The sequence below is a fragment of the Ovis aries genome, chromosome 12 (genome assembly GCF_016772045.2).
Source record: "Ovis aries strain OAR_USU_Benz2616 breed Rambouillet chromosome 12, ARS-UI_Ramb_v3.0, whole genome shotgun sequence".
NCBI classification, from domain to species: domain Eukaryota; kingdom Metazoa; phylum Chordata; class Mammalia; order Artiodactyla; family Bovidae; genus Ovis; species Ovis aries.
Window position 1 is genome coordinate 56,352,525 of NC_056065.1, and position 19,593 is coordinate 56,372,117.

General features: G+C 46.1%; 1 protein-coding gene across 1 annotated transcript in view; it reads right to left on the reverse strand.

The window, feature by feature from the left end:
• The window catches only part of TNR (tenascin R), a 486,177-nt gene extending 468,779 nt beyond the window's left edge, over nucleotides 1-17,398 (reverse strand). Inside the window, exon 1 of the mRNA XM_027975894.3 lies at nucleotides 17,035-17,398. The gene's annotated coding sequence lies outside the window, so the exon portion shown is untranslated. The remainder of the gene's footprint in view (nucleotides 1-17,034) is intronic.
• Nucleotides 17,399-19,593: the final 2,195 nt, after the last annotated feature.

Sequence of the window (19,593 nt, forward strand, 5' to 3'; positions counted from 1 at the left end):
AGCCCCCATTACTGAAGCTCAAGTGCTCTAGAGTCTGTCCTCTGCAACAAGAGAAGTCCCAGCGATGAGAAGCCTGCCCATTGCAACGATAAAGCCACACTTCGCAATGAAGACCCCAGCACAGCCAAAATAAAAAAAGCAAGGAAAAGGAGCGGTGATAATGGCAGGAATGAAGTCCTTAGGAAGCATGAGAATCTAAGGTCACAACACAAGAGGAGAGGTTAGCCCTAGGGAGGAGCAGGGGCCCGGTACCCCTGCATAAGGAGGGAAGACAGAGAGGATGGGCTCTGTGACAGTGAAAGGTGTGATGTTAGTAGCAGGAGGGCAAGGGAGAATCTGTCTGCTAAAATACCAAGTAAGGTCATCCAGGGGAAGAGATTAAAAAGGGAGGGCCGGTAGTCTTTGAAGAAAGGAGAGGTAAAATTGTGATTTTGGAGAGTGGGAAGTAAAGGTGCTAAAGAAGTGTCGTGGAATTGCCAGACTGTTTCCAGTACTCACTTGGGTCATGATTGTAAAGCAATAACAATCCACACAGCTATCTATTTCTCTCTAGTAGTGTGTACTTGTTCAGAGGTAAGCATGACCCAGAGTTTAACGAGGTGGGGTTCTGCCAGGTGAATAAGGACCAGAAGTCCTCAGAGGCTTTGTGAGGGATTAATGCTATAGGTGGAGGACAGAATCGAAGCCTGGTAAAGCCAAACAACAGACAGTGAAGAAAAAGAAAAAGGTCGGGGGCTTGAAGAGAAGTCAGTGCAATTGTGTAACTGATGGAGCTGAAGCATGAGAGTGGAAGAGAAAGAACAGTGGCCAGAATCGGGGAACTAGACCTCAGGACTGTGAAGAAGGCGCAGTTAAAGGCACTGTGGAGGGCAAGGATATGGTCATGGGAGTAGGTGAACCCTCTGGTGCTGTCACTGAAGTCTGAGAGACCCACACTCTGCTCTCCTGACCTGTGTGTCTCCTGTCCTTATGTTTGACCAGAGAGGGACTTTCCTAATAAGCATGGTTTAAAGGATGCTGCGGGAGCCTCACAGCCCTACAGAGGCTTGTAACTGGTTTCTGACATTCTCCTATTAAAGCTTCCTTCACTTCTTTCCTTCTGCTTTCCATTAGTGCCACCACCTAACTTATTAATTCATTATCAATCATTTATACATAGGTGTGATTTAGTGACTCTCAGTCTTTCAACTGAGAAGTGGTTGGCTGCACCAGCTTTTAATAGGCTACAGCGCATGGTTTTTAAGGAAGAACCTGAATTAGGGAGGGGATCCCCCAAAGGGGGAAAGGGGTTAGGATATAAACACTTGTTGAGCACCTACTATGTGCCAGGCTCTGCTCCAAGGGTTTTGGATATGCGTTATCATTTGAGACACCATTGCCTCCTCTTATTTACGCAACAGGACGGCTCAGAGAAAAACATCTGTCCTTTGCCTAAGCACCACAGCCAATGAGTGATGAAGCCAGGGTCTGAGGTCAGAGCTACAGAGCCTAGAAGGTGTTCAGATGGGAGAGAGAGGCATTTAAAAGGAGAAATACAACCAGTCTGAGACATATCTTGGCAAACCTCACAATCCTAGTCTCCGGCTCCCTTCCTGAGGACCTCGAATCTGTGTGTGGCTTTTTTTTTCCCCCACTGTCTTTATGAGGTTGTTCCTTGATGAGTTTTTCTCTCCCTTCCTTTTTTTTTTTAAAACGATAATTTAAATTTTTATTAGGTGCTCAGCCGCAGCATAAATACCCCTATTTGAATTGCTGACACACAAATCAATAGGAAAGCACTTTCCTGGACTGGAGCCTTGGCATGCGAACCTCCCAGCCGCGTCCTCTTTCCCGACGAGAAGGAGTTGAAGAAAAAGAACAAACCATTTTCTTAAACAAGCCACAGTTAAAGGAAACAGAATGAGCCATTCAAGGTTTCTGGTCTCAGGGCTTTTCTTTCATTCTCGATCCCTCATTCTCACCAAGCAGTCTCGCCTTTAACCTCTGTATTACCAATCAGAGCAGTGTCATTTTTACAGGAGGAAGTGAAGAAAGCAATGTGGGTGAGTGAGAACCGGCTTCATGTTTTTTCAAATGAGAGCAAACCAGCGTCCCCCAGTATTCCATCAGAGAGGAAAGATCCGGAGTTTCTGCAGGTCCTACCCACCCACCTCGGAGACCCCACCGTCACTCTCTGGCTTGGAGAACTTGCAGCAGGAGATGATCTGGTTAATATAATGGAATGTCTCAATAGGAAATAAAATTCAGTTAGGCTGTGCTTCTAATGCCCTGATGAAAAAGGCAACAAGCTTGTATCCTGCTACATAGCTTAGGATTCCACACCTAAAGAACCCAATTCAGTTCAGTTCAGTCGCTCAGTCGTGTCCGATTCTTTGTGACCCCATGAATCGCAGCAGGCCAGGCCTCCCTGTCCATCACCATCTCCCGGAGTTCACTCAGACTCACGTCCATCGAGTTTGTGATGCCATCCAGCCATCTCATCCTCTGTCATCCCCTTCTCCTCCGGCCCCCAATCCCTCCCAGCATCAGAGTCTTTTCCAATGAGTCAGCTCTTCGCATGAGGTGGCCAAAGTACTGGCGCTTCAGCTTTAGCATCAAGTGGTTGATAATTCTCCCCATGGGTATCCTAAAACGAAGGTCCAAATTCTAATCTTCTTCTTGTGTATTATCCCCCACCCTTACCACTCCACCACCATGCTCAGTGATCCTGTGTTTCAGCTATACCACGTTTCTCAGTTACCTTCTGACGCGCCCTTTCTTTCTGACTCTGGGTCTTTGTAGTACTGTTTCCTCTCTGAATAATGGAGTGACCGAGCAATGTGAGCCACCTTGCCCCTCACCCCACCTCCAAGCAGTTGGTTTCAGACATTAACACTTCCTTATGCTGTGGGGTAGTTACCTACCTGTGTGAATACATACAGATGGTCAACAGGCACACGAAAGGATGCTCAGCATCACCAATAATTAGGAAAATGGAAATCAAAACCACAAGGAGATATCATCTCACATCTGTCTGAATGGTTATTATCAAAAAGTATGTGTGTGCTCAGTGGTGTTTGACTCTTTCGGACCCTATGAACCCCGCCAGGCTACTCTGTCCATGCAATTTTCCAGACAAGAATACTGGATTGGGTTGCTATTTCCTTTTCCAGGGAATCTTCTCGACCCAGAGATCAAACCCATGTGTCTTTTGTCTCCTGCATTGGTAGGCAGATTCTTTTACCACTGCACCACCTGAGAAGCCCCATTATCAAAAAGAGAAGATATCAAGTGCTGAAGGGTGGTGGAGAAAAGGGAACCCTTGTGGACTGTTGGTGGGAATGCAAAAACTGGTGCAGCCACTTGATGGCTTTGTGGCTTCTCCTCTACCACACACAGATTGGGAGATCCTCAAAGCAGGGAGCCACGTCTCATTCAATCCCACATCCATTAACAGAATGCCTCGAAGTAGGTCTTTAGTAACAATTTATTGAAATAGAGGCTACTGGCTGAAGAGTCATTCATTCATTCATTCATTCACCCAACCAGAATTTACTAAATACTGCATGCCAGTTTAGAAATCCAACTGTGAATAAGACGACGTTCTTACTCTCGGGGAGTTTGTATTCTATGGGGAGAAGACAGACAATAAGAAAGAAATCATATATATATATATATATATATATATATATATATATATAATATTGGTTGATGATAAAAGAAATAAATAAAAATAAAGTGGGAGAGTGACAAGGAAAGCTATTTTATTTACTATTTAACCTCTCTCTATTTCCCCTACACCCCTAGTCCCTGACAACTACTTTCGACTCTGTTTCTATGACCTCAGCTTGAAAGCATGCAATATTTATCCTTTTCTGTCTGGCTTACTTCACTTAGGATAATGCCCTCCGTGTTCCATTTTGTCACAAGTGACAGGATTTCCATTTTTTATGGCTGAATGATAGTCTATTGTTTATACATGATGCTACATCTTCTCTATCCTTTCATCCACTGATGGACCCTTAGGTTGTTTCGATACCTTGGTTATTGTGAATAATGTTGCTATGAACATGAGAATGCAAATATCTCTTCAAGATGGTGATTTCATTTCCTTTGGATACATACCCAGAAATGGGATCGCTGGATCATATGTGAGAGTTGGACTGTGAGGAAAGCTGAGCGCCAAAGAATTGATGCTTTTGAACTGTGGTGTTGGGGAAGACTCTTGAGAGTCCCTTGGACTGCAAGGAGATCCAACCAGTCCATCCTAAAGGAAATCAGAAGGACTAATGCTGAAGCTGAAGCTCCAACACTTTGGCCACCTGATGCAAAAAACTGACTCGTTGGGAAAGACCCAGATGCTGAGAAAGAGTGAAGGCAGGAGGAGAAGGGGATGACAGAGGATGAGATGGTTGGACGGTATCACCGACTCGATAGACATGAGATTGCTGGATCACATGGTAGTTCTAGTTTTAATTTTTGAGGAACCATAGTGGCTGCGCCAGTTTGCATTTCCCATCAACAGGGCACAGGGGTTCTCTTCTCCACACCCTCCCCAACACTTGTTATCTTTTTGATAACAGCCATTCTGGCAGGTGTGAGGTGATATCTCCTCATGGTTCTGATTTGCATTTCCTGCTTATTGGTGATGCTGAATATCTTTTCATGCCCCTGTTGGCCATTTGTATCTTCTTTGAAAAAATGTCTGTTCAGGTCCTTTGCCCATTATTAATTATTTAGGTTTTGGAACATTTATTGTTATTGAGCTGTATGAGTTCTTCATATATTTTGCATATTAACCTCTTATCATCTATGTGGTTTGCAAATACTTTCTCCCATTGCATAGGCTGCCTTTTCATTTCACTGATGGTCTTCTTTTCTGTGCAAAAGTTTTTCAGTTTGTTCCAGCCCGACTTGTTTATTTTTTCTTTTGTTGCCTTTAATTTTGGTGTCAAGGAGAGCTATTAAAGATAAGATTAATAGGGTGGGCTTCTCCGTGGAGTTTACATTTAAGGCTCCTGGCCTGCTGGACACAGGCTCTATGTTCTTTCGCTACTTGTGGAATGAGGTGGGAGCTGGCCCTGTGTAGTGGCTGTGATGAGTGGCTCAGGTTCCCAAGATGGCTGACTGGGGGAGACAGGAAAGCCAAGGCTATCTGGCCATAGGAAACTTGGCTGCTGCAGCTTTCAGCACTGATCTACTGAGGCAGCTATTTTGAAAAATACGGTGGAAATGAAAGAGCTTGAGATCCTTATGCCAGAGGCCCTAAAGGAAACCCTGGGCTCTGCCCATCCCCCCACATATGCTGCAGTGGCCACAAGAGCTGATCCTGTCTTCTGGGCATCTGGGCAGAGGATCTTCTTAACCTTTGTTATTTCAACTGTCAGCCCAATCCCAGCACAACAATAAGGGCTGTAAAATGAGTAAGCCCAAAGCTGCAAGATCTTGATCTCAGTTTTGTGACTTACTGCCTATGCTATCTTGGACAAGCCACAGAAACACTATAGTAAGTCCTCCATCTATAGAATGGGAGCAATCAATGCGTCTTTTTGCCCGCCTTCACACATAGTTTTGTAGATCAAACGTGATATATGTAATAGCACTATGAACATTATGAAGCACAACAAAAATGCAAGAAATTATTATTGCCAACAATCAGGGAATCAACATTCATTGACTATTAAGTGCTAGAAGCCCCATAGCTACTACTTTACTCAATTTTCACAAAATGTTAAAAGCTACCATCTTCCTCATCTTAGAGTCAAGGAAACAGAGGTTCAGGAAGATTAAGTGAGCTCTCCAAGAGTGTAGAGCTGGGCAGAACCAGGATCAAAGCTCAAGTCCACTGTCTTCAGAACTGATACGATTTCTCCCTGACTCTGTGCCCTCCTGCCTGTGGGTGGTTGGCTCAAGCTTGGGATGGATTCTCAGCCCTGAATAACCTCGTTCAGAGCTGGGTTTGCATTTCCCCTGAGTTGTGCCTCTCAGCCCCAATGCAAGAACTAAACACACCTCTAACCAAGCCTGCATTGGGGTGCCCAGGTCTCCTGGTACCTAGTCCCTCTACCCTGGGATAAACCTGTCTCTTGACTTGGTGGTCCACTGTGTCAGGAACATCGAGGGTCCATTCTAAGGCACTGCACAGCCCCCCTGCTCCTTTGTCTGATATTCTGCCATAACTATCTCCATCTCTGACCTCAGAGCAGGGTAGGCTTAAGCTACACGGAACTTCCCTTTGGCCCCAGCCAACACTACTGTGCCCCCTGAAATCTTCTGGTGGTCCTGGCTGCCCTGGTGTTCAATTTATGTCCTCACAGCTGAACAAGAACCCTGTGTAGGAGCAAACTGAGCTTTACTGCATTTTCCTACCATACTCCTCCCAGCTGGACCAAGCATTTGAGAATCCATCACAGGAATTTTATTTTGCATGGTGGCAGATTCGAGTTAAAAGAAGTGGCCCCCAAGTGAATGGGTAGTTTTGACTGTGGCCCAGATAATCCACAAAGTAGATAAACCACAAAGTGAATGAGGCTTTTGTGGGTACATGAGAATTGACACCACCTTGTGAGATTGGAGGAAGGAAAATCCAGTTAAGAAAACTCACTTGCATGGAGCTGGATTCTTTTCTCATCCTGAAAGAGTTAGATGTGGCTTTGTTGAAAACACAGAAGGACTCCCCAAAGGAGTGGTAGTGTAAGAAGTGACAGCACTAAGCCCCCAAGAGAAATGGTGACTGATCTGATCTTATTTTTAGACTCATCTTTCTGATTCAAATCAACCTTGTGAGAGCTATTGATTCTCCAGTCTTTGCATCTCTCTCTAGCCACCAGGAACTTGGGTAGTTTCTGAGTGATGCTCAGGACAAATGGTAATTTAGTACACAGAGTTCCTGGGTTGGCTCTGCCATTTATTATGTGTCTTCTGGCACTTTAAATGATCTCTTTGTGCCTTAGTTTTTTCATCTGTAAAATGGGGACAATAATAGTACCTCCCTCAAAAGGTGCTTGTATAGAGTTAGTAAGTTTCTGTGTGTGGAGTACTTAGATCATTGCCTAGCAATCATGTTTATAAAGTAGGTGTTAGTGATTATCAAGCTGCTAAAAAATAGACATGGAACTATTTTTAAATCTATCTGGTGACTTAGGAAACCCAGGCTGTTAGAGCCTAACACGCTGGTAGCCGATCTCCAGTAACCACTTCCCATGGTTGCTACCTAGCAGGCTTGGTCAGGCCAGTGGCTGAGCTTAACTCCAGGGAGGAGACCCAAAGCTTCAAAAATGAAAGAGCTGTTTACTCTTTCTAGCAGGCTTTTGCCTTTGGCAAATAGTCCCCTTAGCAATATTTGACCTTAAGAACTTAGCAGGAAAAGGGCAAAACATTTCAAGGAACAGCAGCTGGGTCTCTTCCCAGGTTTCATGTCACAGCAAGGCGAGGGGATGTCAGGTGGGACCCCTTGGCCACTCTGTCAAATGTAGCTGCCTAAGGCCCCCAGGAACCTGCCTGGGAAGCACGGAAGCTGTAAAAGGATGTGTATGTGTGCAAAGAGAGAGAAAACTCTGAACTGGTCCCTGTCTCCCCCACTCCAGCCGCAGTGAAGAGGTACTTGCGGAACAGAGAGGGCCGGGAGGTGACCCCTATGGAGTTGGAGGGAAGACACTGCCAGGGAACCCCTCTGGCCCTCTCAGGTGGTGTCATTCCTTTTTCCTCCTAGGTCTCCAAGGATGGCTGCCTGAGCTTTTCACTCTCACTAAATTAAGCTGATAAAATACAAATGAAAAAGGAGTGGGGGAGGGGAAGAGGATAAGGCACACTCTGCCTTTGCATTTTAATACGAGCCTCAGACCATTTTCAATAAGAGATTGACAGAACGTGGTCAGCTCCCCACCCCCACTCATTACCTATCAAGATCCAGATCAATAGCACCCTTTCCTCTCCTCTGGAACATTCCGCCTATCCCCTCTGTGGATGGAGGATGGGTGAAGGATCCCATAGCCTTGACATGGTTGGCTGACCTCTTGAATGTCAGGTTTAGAAGGGCATCCCTTCCAGACCTACTCCCCTGGGACCTATGCTCCACCTGGGCAGCACTGAGTCCCTGATCTTTCCAGGGAGCCAGGTGTGGGGATACAGCCGGGACTCAGCACAGGGACAATCCTGGGGGATAACGACCATGGATAGTCTGCCTTCCCTCGGGTAGCTGTCCCAGGTGCTGCCCAGAGGCTCTTGTAGGACTGCAGAGCGCTCGTGGTTAAGATGAAAAGAAGGCAGGGTTCAAGTCCACTGCCTATCCCCTGAATAGACTTGCTCCAGCAGCCAAGCTCAAGCCACAGGGGGCACCCCCAGCCCATGGGGGAAATATATGGCAAAGTATCCATGTGACCTCTAACCTCCACCCTCAAAATGCCTTTCTTCCACCTTAGACATTGCCATCAAGAGAGAACTCCACTAACTGAAGACTCTGTGAGTGCTACAGGCCATTTGGAGCCTTCATTCTGAAAATGATATCTCATTGAACCCACGACAGCAATTTCTAGAGGTAGAAGCTATTTATTAATACTTCATTTCAGAGGTGAGGCGACTGAGGCTCAGAAAAGTCAAGTGACTTTCCCAAGGCCACACAGCCAGTAAGTGGCAAAGCCAGAATTCAAACCCTTGCTGGGCAGGGTTTCACCAGAGCATTTCTGCAGGCCCAGCAAGGGCCAGAGGGGAGACCAGGCAGGGGTGGGGGCTGGTCAGCACCGGCTCTGCAGTCTCATTGCCGGATCCCATCTGGAGCCAGGAGGCACAGAAACCTGGCGGCTTCCGAGGCAGATGAAAAGCCAACCTTCCTCAAATTGTTTTACTTAAAGCCAGACTCCTGACTGTTTGAAGCTGCTTGATTTTGGCAGTCCTTGTTCCTTTTCCTTTTAAACAGCCCTCGGAGATGCGGGGAACGCATCGCTGCCGGCGCCTCACTTGCAGATGCTCAGAAGACCTTCGGCATCCCCCGCCCCTGCCGGCTGCTCCCCGCTGCAGCTGAGCGGTGAGTGTGAGTGCGTGTGAGCACGTGGGCGCGTGCACGCGACTGGGTTGGAGAGAGGCAAGGAGCCCGGAACCCATTAGCACCCCAAGTATAGATACAGATGAAGTCTTCTGCTTTTATACAGAATCTCACCAGCGTTAAACTTCATTTATATCTCTATAAATGCATACGGCTTTGAACATGAGACTTTACGGCTGGGTTTATAAGTTTCGTCTCCCTACAGGCACAGCCTGGGTCACCGGGAGGAGATGCCCCCTGTCCCAACTGCGTGGCCTCTGCTCTTTGCAACATAAGCTTGTATAGGGCTTTCATCTGGTCCTCGGGGTCTTGTCCTCTCTGCTGCCTGGCCTCCCTGGGTCCTGCCCTCTCCCTGTCTGCACTCCGCCCTCTCACCCCTGGCTCACAGCTGGCTGGACTGTGGGGAGGAGTGGGGAGGACCCCAGGGCTGTCAGCTGACTACTGCTCCACATCTGTCCCTGGGCCAGAGCCCCACTGCTGACCTTGGTATTAACAAGTTCACCAGAGACGGCAGGACAGGCTGGCAAAACCTGGTTTATGAAGGTATCTGCTTCACAGAATCCATTTAGGCAAACAGAACATCCACACAGATGCTGGTGCGCAGTGGCTACAGGGTTTACAATACTTCAGGAGGCAGGCAGCTGCTTCTCCCCTGATGCGCTTATGGAGATAAATTCAAGGTAATCTATATAAACCCAAGCCTTTGAAATTGCACACCGTCAAAAAATTCCCACAATTACTCTAGCCCAGCCAGGAGGTGGCTGTTATGTTCTTCTTATGGAAAACATAATTATAAAGGAAGAGAAAATGTTTCATAAATAAAACTCAGAGTGGCAGAAGAACCTGGAGGGAGGGGAAGGCTAGAGAAAAGAACCCCAAAGGTTCACTGTATCCAGCTGAGTGTGGAGAGGGGCTGCAAAACCCAGCATCCCCTTTAAGGTTCAGATTAATTTCAGTCCAGGACAATTTCCAGGTAATTAATTGACAAGAGGCATCTTTCAGATATTTTTAAATATCAGCCTTCCAGGCTCTTGGTGCTAAAGGAGAAGAAAAAATAGCCAACACATGCTCCTAAAATCAAGGTGATGTAAAACAAGGGCCTGCCCAGCCTATTAGCCCTTGAGGAGAATATAAAATCCAGGTCAGCCCAGATAATTGTTAGCTTGTTAAAATGCCAAGTCCCCTAGTCTGTCCCCAGTCCCCAGGCCACAGGAAATAGCTAGTGGCACATTGGTTCACGCTTCATGCCAGATGCTGTCCTAGGCACTGTGTACTTGTGTCCCCATTTAATTCTCATAAAAACCCTTTAAAGACGTGATGATCTTTATAGGCTTTTGGGGAGCAGTGAAGAAGCCCTGATGAGGAACCTCAGATTCAGACAGGTAAGTCATGGCCCCAGGGCACAAGGTCAGGATGTGGTAGAGTGGGAATCTGAAGCTTCCTGTAATTAAGCCCCAGTCCTTGCTTCTTAGTGCACATGGCCGCAGGATGGGAAAGGGAAATGCAGAGAAGAGTGAAAGAGCTTGGGCTCTGTTTCAGACAGATAGAGATCAAAAATAGCCCTGCCGCCTATGAGCTGTGCTGCCCTGGGCAAGTTATTCAACCTCTCTGAATTCAGGAGCTTTGGTTCTGTCCTCTGTGGTCTTCATAAGAAAAAGCGACTATTTCAGTTCAAGTTGCACCGTAACCAGGGTTTTCCCTTTTTGTTGGACTGTAGAAGGTTTTCCTTGCAAAACCTTGCTTCTGGGTTGTCATAAGGATTAAACACCTAGCTCAGCACCTTCTACCTAGCTACTTCCAGTAAATGAGAGCTCCTTCTGTTATAGTGAAAATCAAGTGCAATACTCTGTTGCCCAGCCTGGTATAGTGCCTGATGCATCAAGAACATAGCATAAATAATACCCATAATCATCATCTTCCTTATAACAAGGGAAACAAGTTAGGAACTCCTGTACTTAAGTTGAGCAGAATGTTAATCGCTCAGTCATGTCTGACTCTTTGCGACCCCATGGACTATAGCTTGCCAGGCTCCTCTGTCTGTGGGATTCTTCAGACTAGAATACTGGAGTGGGTTGCCATTCCCTTCTCCAGGGGATTGTCCCCAGCCAGGGATGGAACCTGGGTCTTCCGCATTACAGGCAGATTTTTACCATCTAAGCCTCCAGGGAAGCCCAGGTTAAGCAGAACCAATAGCAAAATGAGAACGTTTTTCTTAGGCCCTCCTGTGGGCCAGGCCCTGCACTGGACTCTCCCAGCCTTCATAGGATTGGTTATCTAGGCAGAGCGGCACCTAGATTTTCACATATAAGATTAATAATCATGCAAGATATAAAATCCCTCTAAAGATACAGGAAAGGAATCACAGTAGAACCATCATTAATCACCAAATGGGTGATACAAGCAAGAAAAGAAGGCAGTTAAGGCACAAGCTTCAAACCTGGGTTTGAATTTCCGTTGTATCACGGAAGTGAAGTCACTCAGTCATGTCCGACTCTTTGTGACCCCATGGACTGTAGCCTACTATGCTCCTCCGTCCATGGGATTTTCCAGGCAAGAGTACTGGAGTGGGTTGCCTTTTCCTTCTCTAGAGGATCTTCCTGATCCAGGGATCGAACCCAGGTCTCCCGCACTGTAGGCAGACGCTTTACAGTCTGAGCCACCAGGGAAGTCCCTGTTGTATCACTACTTGGCTGTAAAAAGTTGAACAAATCACATAAATCATAATCCATCTGTTTTCTCACTTGTAAAATGGGCATAATAATATATGTCATGAGTTTTAGCCCCTAAATGACATAAAGCATTTATTAACAGTGACAACAGCAAATGTTTATTAAGGGCATTCTATGTGCCGTGCACTTGGCTAAAGCCCATAGCAAGCGCTCAGTCAACATAAGCTGGTATTATCACTAGACAATAGAAAGATCCAAGCTACCAGGGCCTAGGCATGTGAATTTCTTGGGTGGACTCAGATTAAAGACTAAACTCCAGCCCACAGATATTGCCAAGCTGTTGTCAAACATTAGTCATCATGAATTGATACTGTCCTGGGATCAATGTTCCAGACTTTTTCCTCTTTATCTCCATACCATGTAGTATGATGAGAACTCATCCAGATTAAATAAATTCCTCCTGGGTCCTGGTAATAACTTTTTATTGAATTGTCTACAGCCAGAGAATAAGATGTTTTTATAGCAGCCAAGTGGAGGTGAGTTTGGCAATGCCTGCTCTAAGGACAGAGGTCCCAGGGTTGTAAAACTGTAATGAGTCTGTTGGCTTATTTGCCCAGGACTCCATCTCCCATTATGTAATCTCACCTTAAAATGCATGAGCCAGGAGGGACCCAGAGATGTGCCCACCAAGGGTGAGGCCTGACCTCTCTGTCTCCTGGCAACTCTCTGAGCTAAGCAGCAATAGAAGAGTTTAAGATATCAGTTTACTGGAACTGTGTCTATCGTACACTTACCAGTGAGGGTCAGACTACAGGAAGCAGACCTAGCTCCCCGGGTTGGTGGGGAATGCATCACCCCTACTTCTTCTCTTTGATTTGCCTCCAGGAAGCCACCTGCCTGGTTTTCACAGGGAAAGGGAAGAATTTCAACCCAGCTGAGACCTATGACCAGAGAGTCTCCCTTTGCCATTTGGTTGGAAGTAGAGGGAACTTGCCAAAATTAAAGAAGTAGAGACAAAGCAACCCAAGTGTGTCCATCAGCAGATGAATAAAGAAAATGTGAGCCATACGTACAAAGGACTATTACTCAACCTTGACAGGGAATGAAATCCTGACGCATGCTACCATATGGAAGAAACTTAAAGACATGATGCCGAGTGAAATAAACCAGATACCAACGGACAAATGTGGTATGATTTCACATGCAGGAGGGGCCAAGAGTATTCACGTTCATGGAGGTAGAAAGTCAAATGGTGGTTGCCAGGGGCTGGGCCGGTGGGGGAATGGAGAGTTGTTGTTTAAAACTACAGAGAGTCAGTTTGGGAAAATGGAAACATTCTGAACATGGATGGTGGTGATGGTTCCATTGACCATGTGAGTGTACTTAATGTCACTGAACTATACACTTGAAAATGGTTAAAGTGGTACATTTTATGTTACGTATGCTTTAGCACAAGAAAACAAAAGAGGAAAAGGGAAGAGGCCAAACTGCTTCAATTCCCTTTGCCAACTGACCTATTGGTTACTTGCTATGTTCAAAAATGTGTCAATACAGTCCTAGTCCAAAATCATATTCCTAGGTAAAGATGTGGTGATTCTTATACACAGTTGGAAACAGCACTTAAACACCTGAATTCCAATTTTCCCCTCTCAGTGGCCCTGCTCTTAAGAAGCTGAGACTCCAGTTAGGTAGAGAATCTCATCTGATCTTTATTAATATTGCTATAATTGAGATGAGGCAAAGGTGTGTCTCTGCACTTTTCCCATCATTTACTGGGATTGGCGTTGTGGAGAAGATTCAAATTTTTTGTTTCCACACAAACCCAGACCTTAAGGAATCCTCATCTTGACTGTCTTCTAACTTGTCATGTTGTAAGGGCTTAGCAATCTACATTCCATTCCGTGGGATCTCAGCTGGGGGTGCTGATTGAGGAAGAAGCCTTCTCAAAATAGAGCTGACTGGTGCCTTCTCTGAGATAGGCCCACCCAGAACAGGGCAGAGTCTGGGAAGAAGGTGCTTATAACGTCTCTGAGTGGAGGAAGGCGAAGGACATGTTTACCCACCAAGCATGTAAACACCTCTGTGACTCACTTGGCCCCAGTTTGAGATCTACTAAAGACATAGCCACGTATTCTACTTGGGCTTGATTGTTGCCTGCTACACACACCGCTTGATTTTCCAACACCATGACTATAAATCTGGACAAGGAGGAAACTCCTCCCCTACCTTTGTGTTACCCACCCAGTAACAGTAGCATCCAACCTCCAAAATGTTCTCTGAGAAGTCTAGTGTCTATATGAAACACTAAGCAATACATTTCCTCTGCAAAATGTAGCAATCAAAGCTATGGTGATAAACCTCCGGAAGTGAAGAAAGTGATGGGGTTGAAGGAGGGAAATATTGATTGGAAAGAAGAACAAGGGAACTTTTGTGTATCCTGTTTGGGGGAGTGGTTAAACCGGTGTACACGGTTGTCGACAAGACTCACTAATCTTGGCACTTAAGACCAGGATAGTTTTATTATATGTGAATTATTCCTAAAAAAAAAAAAATTTGTTTTAAGTAATAGTGGAGGTCTCTGGGTAAAAAAGGGTAACTCATGACTGTGGAGAACAGGACAGGATAGCAACGTTTTCTTTCTCTCCACCTTTTCCTATATCTTTTATCCCCCAACATCTCAGACACACCCCAGCTGAGTCTCTACTTCTCAGTGAATGAGGCCTGGGTATGAAAATAGGCTGTCTTCCTCTCCAAAATGCTGGCCTGATGAGAGAGCTAGAGCTGCTGTGGGAGTGGAGGTCTTATTGAGGGGTGGATTTGTGCCCAACTCCCTACTCCTCTCCACAGGTTTCTGCAGGTGCTCAGAGCCCAGGCTTCTCCTGCTGCTTAGTCACCCTCCCACATTTTGAGCCACAAAGGACTTGGTGGAGGTGTTCCCAGAGGAGGCTCACAGGAGAGGAAAGTCATCAGACACTTTGGTGGTGTCATTACCATGACACTCACAGTAATCTTGGAAGGGTGCCTTCAACTGGGATTTCTGGGGCGAGGTGAGCATGGCAATTGGCTGCAGGACATCATTTCAGCCTTGAGTCCACCAGTCTGGGGTTCCCTCTTCACAGTAAGTCCAGAGAACTCCTCACCTTTCTGGCCATGGGTCATGACCATCTTTTTGGCTGAGAACTAAAGACCAGCAACACCTTGAGACTCCTAGTCGATTCTCATTCTTTGCCAGGGAGGAGCCATCACGCCACACTGAATTCACTGAAAGGCTCTGGTTGAAAAATATGTCCACTGGGAAGCAATTCATCCCTGCTCTTTCCCACACGTGAGTATTTCTGCATTTCACAGGAGATGAGCTATTAGGAGACCCAAAGTTCTCTTTCTGCTTGTGCTACCCTCTGGCTTAGCACTTTAAACTCCCATGTCTCCCCATTTATTAAATGGGTCCAGTAATGGCACCAAGTACTTCTTTCAGAGAGAATTTGAGGTCATTAATAAAATAATGACCACTAAGTACAATGATTTCAGTAATAAATGGTGGCTTTGGATAGGGTCCACTGCAAGGGCATGAATTTTTTTAAACCTTCAGGGACTTGTCATGCAGAAATCCATCTACTCTCTTGTTCAAGCAGGGAGAGTTTGAGAATGGAGGGAGTTGGGAGAGTTGAAATATGAATGAGTCAGTGTTGGTTTCTGATACTCTGCTTTGTCTATTTCAATCTTTTTTCCCTATCCTTACAAGCTCTGACTACTCTTTCCTCATTGCATCCTACTTCCAGACAGTCTAAGGAGATGCTGAGGTTTCTGGATCTAATGATAAGAATAGTTTAAAAAAATAATGATACCATTTCACTCAGGGCTATGTCTTTCATCCAGGAGCCTCTCAAAGCAGAGGCAGAGAGTATTTTGTTCAGCTTGGAGGAGGAACCCAGCATACTGAATTAAAAGCAAGAGAGAGTCATCATCCTAGAGTTTATCGGCAACTGGAAGGAGTGAAACCTCTCCCCACCTCTGACTCTCTTCTGCTCCAGCATACTTGAAGAAAATGACCAGAACTTTATACAGATAGGGTTAATTCAAGGCAAGGTTTGCTCTTACAAGAAACCACATATGTTTAAAAATACCCCCTTGAGCTGCTCTCCATGGAGATTCAGATGATTGAAAGAAGTCCTTGATGCCACTTGTTGAATAGCCCCACCCAAGCAGGTGTGGGCAAGACTGAAGGGCAGGGACCAGCAGATAGGGTCTCCAAGGCAAAGCCAAGGCAGCTTCTGGGAATTAATTGGACATATTTCAGAGGGGCAAAAGGCAGAGGAGGCAGAGAAGTACCTTGCAAAAAACAGTCATAGCAACGAAGTCTAAAGTAATGATTCCATTTGTAGAATGTTTCAGTGCTGGGGGACATACATTACTTCAAGTCTTCCTGAGTTAGGACCTGCAGCAGATTCGCTTCTGCTTCCCCAGACATATGGAGACACACCTATCTCCTGGGCTGTCTCCTAATGACAGAAATCAAAGCAGAACAGACTTTGTCCTCTTTCCAACCATACATAGTCAAGTATGACAGAAAAGTGGAGGGCAGGTCCTGCCTCCTTGCAAATATAGTTTGATCTGCATGGGCCAACCTCTGCAGAGCTCCAGCTACTGACACTTCCTTATCACCATGAAGGCAGGGGGATCCTGGCCCCCAAACCACCCAGCCCAATGCCCACCTGTTGCCCCTAACCACTTGCCATGGATTCACACCAGGAGAGAAAGTAATAAAAGGTCAGATTGGGCTCTCTTCACAGCAAGAACCCAGAGATTCCTGGGGAAATCGACATTTTAAAAACCACATCCTCCAGCCTCTCTCAGAGGAGCATAACTTTTAACTCTAGCTCCACTCTCAACCCCCTCCCAGCTTCCTTTGTAGCACTTTCCCTCCATGGATGGCTTGTCAGGAAAGAGTTAAAGAAGGTGCACAACTAATTCCCCACCTCTTATCTACATAAAAGAAAAAAGAAAAAACAGTCCTACCCGGAGACAGACACGAAGGAACCCGCTGGCAATTTAGCTCAGACCTCACCTGTCTTATGCAACAGCACGCAGGCACACACACACACACCCTCATAAGACCAGAGTCCACATCCCCCTTTAATTTGGTAGACATAGTTTTGCACCCTTTTTTTCCCCCTACCCAAAACCCGGCTTGATTGGCAGCAGGGAGATAGATGTAACCTTACTGCCAAACGCCTTGTAGGAACACAGGGAGACACACACAGGAACCAAAAATGCATCTCATAGCTCTCCGTGGTGCTGAAATCACTCAGGCGAGGAAATCGAAACGAGCGAGTGCGCTGGACTTACCCGGGCTGGGGGTGGGCAGCAGGGGAGCTAGAGGAGCTTCCTGCGAAGAGAATTCTTGAATGTGCGGGCTGGAGCCAGATGCTGCGCTCACCTAGAGAGCCCACCTCTCTCTTCTCTTCCCTTCCTCCTTTCCTGGGAGGACCAGAGGAGGCTCCGCGAAAGAAATGAAACCCAAGCTGGCAGGGCTAGAGTGGAAGGAGAAAGAGAAGGCAACCAACATAAGCTGGAAAAGTCGGGTGGCTTTACTCCACTAGTGGTAATTCCTCGGGTCAAGGAGGACCCCTCTTCTCTCACTGCGTGTCTGAGCCCTTCTCCGTCTCTGCGTGCTGAGCCAACAGCCTGAGTACAGTCGGTTCCTGCCTCTGACGTGAAAGAGACGAGGAAGCCTGGGACTGCTTTGCTGTCTCTCTCTCTCTCACGCGCTCTCTCTTTTCCCCTCTTGCTGAAATTTCAGCAGCATGATATATTTTTTTAAGCCTCTGTTTTTTCCATCCCCCTCCAAGCAGCCCCCTAGTGGACAGAAAAGGAAATCAACCTGAGTCCTCTTTCAGACACAGGAACACTTGCCCTACCCACACAAACTCTTAGGTGATGCTTCCACGCAGACAAGGTCCTGTAGAGCCAGGGTCTGCCCTCTGGTCAAGCCGGATAGGAAGAGAAGGAGAGGTGGAGGGAGACAGAGAGGACAGGAGCTTTTGCAGATCCTCTCCCCATGTTATCGTTCAGTCACTCAGTCGTAGCTGACTCTTCACGACCCCGTGGACTGCAGCATATCCCTGAGTTTGCTCCAACTCACGTCCATTGAGCCAGTGATGCCATCCAACCGTCTCATCCTTTGTCGTCCCCTTCTCCTCCTGCCTTCAATCTTTCCCTGCATCAGGGTCTTATCCAACAAGTCAGCTCTTCACATCAGGTGGCCAAAGTATTGCAGCTTCAGCATCAGTCCTTCCAATGAATCATGGGATTCTAGTGAATCCCATGGTTGCAGAAATTTAAAAAGTGAAATGGGTTGGCAGGAGGTGGCTGGGGAATGATGTTTTGGAGGAAAATCAGTTGTGAGATTCCCAAGTAGTTTAAGGTCCTGACTCAGCAGAAAGACACTCTCCAAAGAGTGAGGGTCTGCAGCCAATTGAGCTATGTCTGTACACAGGACTACCCAAGAATGGAGTGTCTAAAGAGTCAGGGGATACAGGAAACCAAAGAGAAAGTATCTTGCCAGCACCTCATTTAATGCCCTAATATGACTTTTTTGAAAGCAGGTAAGGAAAATATCTGAAAAGGCATGGTCTGAGATCAACTCAGAGATAGAGAATCGACCTTGTTGAGCATCCATGGAGAACCACTGCACAGAAAAGTCATCAAGGGGGTCACTGCTCCCAGGCTCCCAGGGATGTCTTATACTCCTTTTTAAATGTACAATCTCACTGTCTTCTGGAAAGAGCCCTAGTACTTACATCGAGAAAATTGAGTCCTAGGTTCATGCTGCCACTCACTTACTGGACATCTTGCTTCTTTATGGCTCAATTTCAGTGTTCGTAAAATGTGGATAATGCTGCCCCCTCCCTACTGAATGGGAATGCTGAGGAACTAGAATGATACAGAGACACGGAACTGCGGTGTTGGCAGGGAATTTAAAAGTATCATATCCAAACACTTCCTTATGTTAGATTCTCCCCTAGCAAATAATAATAGCTAGCACTTATGGAGTATTTGGCAGGTATTAGCACTGTTATCGGGCTTCCCTGGTGGCTCAGTTGGTAAAGAATCTTTCTGCAAGGCAGGAGGAAAAGTGAAAGTGAAAGTGAAGTTGCTCAGTCGTGTCCGACTCTTTGCGACCCCATGGACTGTAGGCTACAACACTCCTCCATCCATGGGATTTTCCAGGCAAGAGTACTGGAGTGGGTTGCCATTTCCTTCTCCAGAGGATCTTCCCAACCCAGGAATTGAACCTGGGTCTCCCACATTGTAGGCAGATGCTTTACCATCTGAGCCACCAAGGCAGGAGACCAGGGTTCAATCTCTGGGTCAGGAAGATCTCCTGAAGAAGGAAATGGCAACCCACTCCAGTACGCTTGCCTGGAGAACTCCATGGACAGAGGAACCTGGTGGGCTGCTGTTCATGAGATCACAAAGAGTCGGAAACAACTGAGCAACTAACAATTAACTTAACAAGGCACTGTTATAAGCCCTTACAGGTATTAGCTCATTCAATGCCTGCAATAACCATATAAGGCAGATACTACTATTGCTGTCTCACAGACCAGGAAACTGGGGTGCAAAGGGATGAAATGACTTCTCCAAGATCACATAGCTAGTGAATAGTAGGGGTGGTTTTGGAATGAAAGCCATCTGACTCCAGAGCTTGTGTTATTAACCAATATATTTACAATATATATATACTTCAGAAGCAACAGCATCTATAATAAACAGAAGGTAACACCATAGCTATCATTATTTTTGTTTATGATTAAGTGTTTAGATTGTTATAATAATTTTATGTGTGGCTCGAGTTTCTCAAATTATTTACAACTATGGATGCCAAACTGGAAATTGCTATTA